The sequence below is a fragment of the Perca fluviatilis genome, chromosome 10 (genome assembly GCF_010015445.1).
Source record: "Perca fluviatilis chromosome 10, GENO_Pfluv_1.0, whole genome shotgun sequence".
Lineage (NCBI taxonomy): Eukaryota > Metazoa > Chordata > Actinopteri > Perciformes > Percidae > Perca > Perca fluviatilis.
In genome coordinates, this window is record NC_053121.1 from 38,221,652 (window position 1) to 38,228,456 (window position 6,805).

A 6,805-nucleotide genomic window follows, 5' to 3' on the forward strand; every position below is an offset into this window, starting at 1 on the left:
CAAATTTTCAGGGTTTTTTAAAGGCTTTTTTTTTCAGCACTTTTGCTGAAGTTTTTTGTGTTGTTTTTTCCCGTTATTTTAGTAACATTTCTTACCCCTTTAAAAATAAAAAAAATCTTTTTCAGTGTTTTTTCGACACTTTGTTTCCAGCACTTTGGGCTTTTTCAACACTTCTTGGTGGTTTTACTTACATTTCTTGCATTGTTTTCCTCCCACTATTTTTTTTCACACTTTCTGTGGCTTTTTTAAAGTTTTTTCAACGTTTTTGCAGATTTTTTGTAGCCTTTATTTTTACTGCAGGTAATTGTCTACTTATAACATCTCATATAAGCAGGGTCACAAAGACTCTTCTGCGGGTTTTAAATCACTGTTGTGCTTTTTTTTCGGTTCCTCTCTCGGGGCCTCCGTAACTTTACCCTTCAATCTTCAATGAGTTGACACAAACTTCAGCAAAAGCGCAGAAAGAATCACCAAAAATGTAGAGAACCCTGAAAAGTGTCTCTTTTTTTGTGCTTATGTCCCAAAAAGCTTCAGCCCTTCACCTGTTTGACGCCTCAGCGAGGGGGGGGGGGGTGTCAGGTTGATGTTTTGGGAGACAGGGGAGTCGAAGTTGCTCGCATCGTATCAATTAATACCAATAAAGACCTTAAGGTGACAACACAGGGAGGCATTAAGGCCGACAAAGTGCCGCAGCTTTGTTCCTGCGGGGCGCCAGCTGGGCGCTCCCGGCTCGAAGAGAACGCCGCAGTCACCGCCGCGCTCGGCGCCGGGACGCGGCGTTCGGCGGGCTGCACGGGCCGGGCTCCCCGCGCGGGTGCAGTATTAATGAGGCGACAGCACGGCCTGCTTCCGTATTCATTAGGCATCTGGGCCGACAGATGTGAAGAGCCGCCGCAAGACGAATAAAAAATGACTTCCCATCTGGACGCCCCAAACTGGAAAGACAAGAGGCAGTTTCCTCTCTTTCACTTTCCCCTCGTGTCAACACACACACACACACACACACACACACACACACACACACACACACACACACACACACACACACACAGAGAGACACAGAAACACACACACACACACACACACAGATGGAGACGCCCACAAACACACACACACACAGACACACACACACACACACAGATGCAGACGCCACGCACACACACACACACACACACACACACACACAGTTGCAGGACGCCCACACACACACACACACACACACACACACACACACACACACACACACACACAGTTGCAGACGCCCACACACACACACACACACACACACACACACACACACACACACACACACACTGGAGCTCCTTGAACCGGCTCTCAGGGACAAACCTTGCAGAGGTGTGTGATCCTTCATCAGAAGCTGATCAAGTGAACACTGTGTGTGTGTGTGTGTGTGTGTGTGTGTGTGTGTGTGTGTGTGTGGTGTGTGTGTGTGTGTGTTTGTGTGAGTGAGAGTCTTGGAGGGTCGGGGGAACGTTTCCTTTAAACATCCCCTCAGTGTTGTGACGACGTGTCCTCTGTTCAGTTTTATGAATATCTAGAAATATAAAAGCCTCTCCGGTCGCCGCAGATGTCAGGGTCTAAACCGAAGAGACCGTTAACAGGACGACAACAACATACCCGCTGCGTGTTAAAGGGGCTTGTTTCTAAGAGAAGATGAAAGTTTATCCGTTCTAAAGTCGTTCAAACGCTGCTCCGATTAAACGTGCAGGCAAACGTAGAATGAGACACAAACCTAGAGGAATAAATCACAGGCGGAGACATTCAAGACAAACAGGAAGATGCAGCCGCCTCCAAACCAGATCACGGTTTGAAACATGCCGTTAACGTTGTGACATGCTTCGCAATTTGGTTGTTTAGGCCCGAAAACTACTTACTCATATGGCGCTTTTCCATTACATGCTACCTGCTCGACCTCGCCTCGGCCTCCGCCTTTTGGTTTTCCATTACGAAAAAAGTTCCTGGTTGGGTACAGATACAGATACAATACTTTGTTTGAGTACCTCCTCAGTCGAGGTTCAAAGCGAGCTGAAGCCGAACGAAAAGGTGACGTGAAAACCCGCAGGCTGCTGATTGGTCGGAAAGAATCGTCACTGATCACTGCGTTGCTAGCGACAGACGGCATTTTTAAATAGTTTAGCCAGCGGTAGTTTTTGTTGCCGGAGGCCTCCAGCAGAGCTTTCTCCGTAACGCCAAAGTGGCCTGATGTTTTTACCGCGCTGGTGTGTACATGTGTGATGTGTGTGTGTGTGTGGTGTGTGTGTGTGTGTGATGTGTGTGTGTGTGTAGCTGGTGAGCGAGGGAGAAGTGAGAGAGTGACGGCGATTATCTCCGCAGCGAGTAGTGACTCTAGAGTCATATATATGTGAGAGAAACAAAGTGTCTGCCCTGTTCTTTCTGACCAGGTGGAAATCTGGAGCAGGAGAAGTTAACTATCTCTTTGATATGTTGTTTAACGGAGACAGAGAACCAGGAAATGAGTTGGGGAAAAGCAACGCTACCAAGCCCGCGGCCGACGCTCTATGACGACCAGCCCCGCTGGCGGGTACTAAAATCTGCAATGGAAAATGGACGCCGGTGGCGTACGAGTAGAGGCGAGGCGAGTCGAGCAGGTACCATGTAATGGAAAACCGCCATTAGTGGCTGTTTGTAACTTTCAGATTACGCTGATTCTAGCGGCCGCTTTTAGTGGTTTTACCACACGAGAACATCGACAAACTTGTAGAAAAAAAACATAAAAACAAAATGTTGCCTGGCCGTCAAGTGTTTCAACGCATGCGTGTTACAGATAGCGTAGGGAAACTGTCACGTTTTCTACTCCATATTTATGTGCATATCGAATCGTGCAGGCAGCACAGATCGCGTACCGACAAAGGCGACAAAATTATCAAAAAAAAAAACATTCAATCAACTCACTTTTAACTTTTAAGCAACATATAATCAGGTTAAGTTCTCTGTTTTCCTGCTCAACTTTTTGCACCGATTCGTTACGGGCTCCATGCAGTAAAGCAAAGGGTTTACTGGGGGGCACCAAAGAGTTTCAGGGGGGGTGTGAAAAAAGCAGTGAAATATATAAAAAAAAATAATACAATTATTTATGCTTTCTGGAAAATAATGATTTGGTGGGTGAATGAAATTGACTACATACAGAGAGTATGATGATGTACAGTACAGGCCAAATGTTTGGACACACCTTCTCATTCAATGTGTTTCTTTATTTTCATGACTATTTACATTGTAGATTCTCACTGAAGGCATCAAAACTATGAATGAACACATATGGAATTATGTACTTAACAAAAAAGTGTGAAATAACTGAAAACATGTCTTATATTTTAGATTCTTCAAAGTAGCCACCCTTTGCTTTTTTTGATAACTCTGCAAACCCTTGGTGTTCTCTCAATGAGCTTCATGAGGTAGTCACCTGAAATGGTTTTACCTTCACAGGTGTGCTTTGTCAGGGTTCATTAGTGGAAGATTTTCCCTTATTAATAAAAAAGCAAAGGGTGGCTACTTTGAAGAATCTAAAATATAAGACATGTTTTCAGTTATTTCACACTTTTTTGTTAAGTACATAATTCCATATGTGTTCATTCATAGTTTTGATACCTTCAGTGAGAATCTTAAATGTAAATAGTCATAAAAAAATAAAAGGAAACGCATTGAATGAGAAAGTGTGTCCAAACTTTTGGCCTGTACTGTATATTTAAAGTGGTGATTTTCTTGGACAGGGCCAGCTGATGTTCCACAGCCACAGTGTGTGGTCTGTAGAGAGGTTCTGGCTAACGATGGCATGAGACCCTGCAAACTCCGCAGGCAATCTGGAGGCCAAGCGCCAAAGTCTGGTGTCTAAGCCGCTAGAGTTTGTTAGGACAAAGCGAAAATAACTAAAGACACAGAAAAAGATAGTCGAAACATTCAGCACTACAAACTGCAAGGCAACTGAAGCATCATATCTCGTAGCATTATGCATCGCAGAGGCGGGTAAGCCCCTCAACATCGGCGAAAACCTTAACGACAGGTTGCCAGATTGGTCTGCCTTATCCATCGACAGGCCTTGGTGGTCAAGAAGATGCCCAAGGAGCTGCGTGCGGTCCAAATTGTGAACCTGATTAAATCCGGCGCCCTGAATGCTCGTCTGTTCTCCATCCTCTGCGATGAGATGGGCGCACACTTTCGCCAGCTACTCCTGCAGTCTGACGCCCGCTGGTTGTCCCGGGGCAAGGTCCTCATCCGCATGTGTGACTTGCGTGAGGAAGTCCTCCTATTTCTCACCGAAATCAACTCTCCGTTGGTGTTAGAGGACATGAGCTGGGTGGCAAGGTTGGCCTATTTGTCTGATATTTTCGAAAGGATTAATGTGCTCAACACTTCTCTGCAGGGAAAGGAGTGCCATGTCTTTCAATCCCTCCAGAAAAACGCAATTATGTGATCGCATAATTCAATGCATAATTGCCGATTTCTGCGCAAAATATGCGGTGCTTGCATGATTTCATAATGTCCGCATTTTCGTTGCAAAAAAGTCACATATATCTTAACAGAAAGTTGAAAAAATGTTGCGCTTACTTCACACAAGAGCAGCCATTTTCCCCTGTTGCCATGGGAACGTTATGAAGTGACGTAATTACGCAACGTGAACATCATCAAAAAGCAGGATGTTGGAGGTAGAATTTGACATGTTGTACTTTGAGTCTCTTTAGTTGGTATCCAATAAGAAAGCTATCTTAATATCTGACGTCTACTTAAATTTCTTTGTTTAAGTGCTCCTGCTGTCTTTATTATTAACGATTTTTGAAAGTCTGTCTCTTTTGTATCTTTTATTTCCCTCTGTTTAGACTATTACTTTTATTTTTACTTCAATATTATATTATTTGTATAGATTTTTGTATCTTATTTGTTTACTTATTGCGATGACTGAATATCTGTAAACTATTTTTGGAAATTAAGTTTAAATTAAGGGGGGGAATCACTTTTTCTTCTCTTTTTCATCAAACCGCGCAGTTTTTGCAAGTTCCCCGAATTTCATCGCATAAAACTGCATAAATATGCCGCATATTCCATCAGCATTTTTTAAGAAACGTGCCGCGATAATCAAGGATTTTTGCCCGCAACAATCACAAAAATCTCTGCGTTTTTCTGGGCGGACTGGTCTTTGTGGTACACGATAAAAGTCTCGCGTTCAGGAAAAGAGTGACCTGTGGTGTGCTCGCGTGGAACAAGGCTCGCTGGAAATGTTTCCAACCTCGGAGGATGTTTTGGAGAAGGCAGGACTGGCTGTTGCCTCTGTGCACATTTGAAGGGTTGGGGAAGCAGTTCGGAGTTATTTTTGGGAGGACACCCGTGTGTGTGTGTGTGTGTGTGTGTGTGTGTGTGTGTGTGTGTGTGTGTGTGTGTGTGTGTGTGTGTGTGTGTGTGTGTGTGTGTGTGTGTGTTCTTGTTTAACTATAATCGTGGGGTCCAACAACCGGGAGTCCAGTACACTTGTGGGGTCCCGACAGCTTCTGTGGGGGCCAAAATGCTGGACCCCACAAGTTTAAAGGGGCCGATTGAGGGTTAAGACTTGGTTTTAGGGTTAGAATTAAGGTTATGGTTAGGGTGAGGGTAAGGGTTAAGGTTAGGCATTTTAGTGGTGATGGTTAAGGTTAGGGTAAGGGGGCTAGGGAATGCATTATGTCAATGACGGGTCCCCACAAAGATAGTGCCACAAACCTCTGTGTGTGTGTGTTTATTAAAGAAGGACGACCAAACCAGATCTCAGACCCTGAAACCATCGGTAGCGTTGTAGACGCTCCGGTTGTTTGCGTGCGAGGAGACATCTTGTAAACAAACCGAAACATAAATCCTTCTAATAAGTCTCTGAAACACAGCCAGCACTCAGGAGGAGAGGGAAGGATGTTAGAGATGTTGCATGTTACATTTCCACTGTTTAGAAACTAAAGCCCGCTCCATTTTTCCTTTTTCACTTCCGCGGGTCCTTCTGCTTCAGCTTTTCCCCCAGGAAAACGCGACCCGTTACATTGTGGGTATTTTATAATGGACTATATAGTGAATGAAATTAATTACCGGAGTTGAACACTGCTACAACATGGAGAGCACACTATACAGGGAACTGTTTCTAACACAGCTAGTGTTGTCCTCTCTTGACCCTGACCTCTTCGACCCCCACCCTCTTTCCACACCCCTCCCTCCTCCCCTTTCTCTCTTCTTCTGCACCTTTAATAGACTCCTCAATTAAAAGCCTCATTTCCTCTCATCTGCTCCTGCTCCTTCGGCTCTGTTATGTGTTTGTATCTGCTGAGTCCAGAAGACTCCCGGTCCTGAACGGCTGTGAAGGTCAGTGGACAAACCTGGACTCCCCTCTCCCCCACACTCCCTCCCTCCCCCTTGGTCAGTGTAAGCACCATTACCTGAGTCCCATTAAAACGGTGGCTTCGTCCCAAATCCTTGACTCAGACATTCAGAGGGTGACATCTGAGTCCGCTGATGTATTTTATTAAATGTTTGTTTTATTTAAAACCAAGCCGGTTCAAACTTCCAGGTCTGAAAAGCACCTTCAGGTGCTCATCTTATCTTTCAGTCTTTTTCCCTTCCCTTTATCTTACTGTGCATGTCATAGGTTTACAAGCGTGAAAAAGGCCACGTGTGTGTGTGTGTGTGTGTGTGTGTGTGTGTGTGTGTGTACATGTGTGACTCCCAACAAAGATGTTACAGCAGTGAGATGTCTCACTCTGTATAGCTAAAACGGAGAGCTCAACACACAGGGTGAAAAGAGGAGCTGCAGCAATGT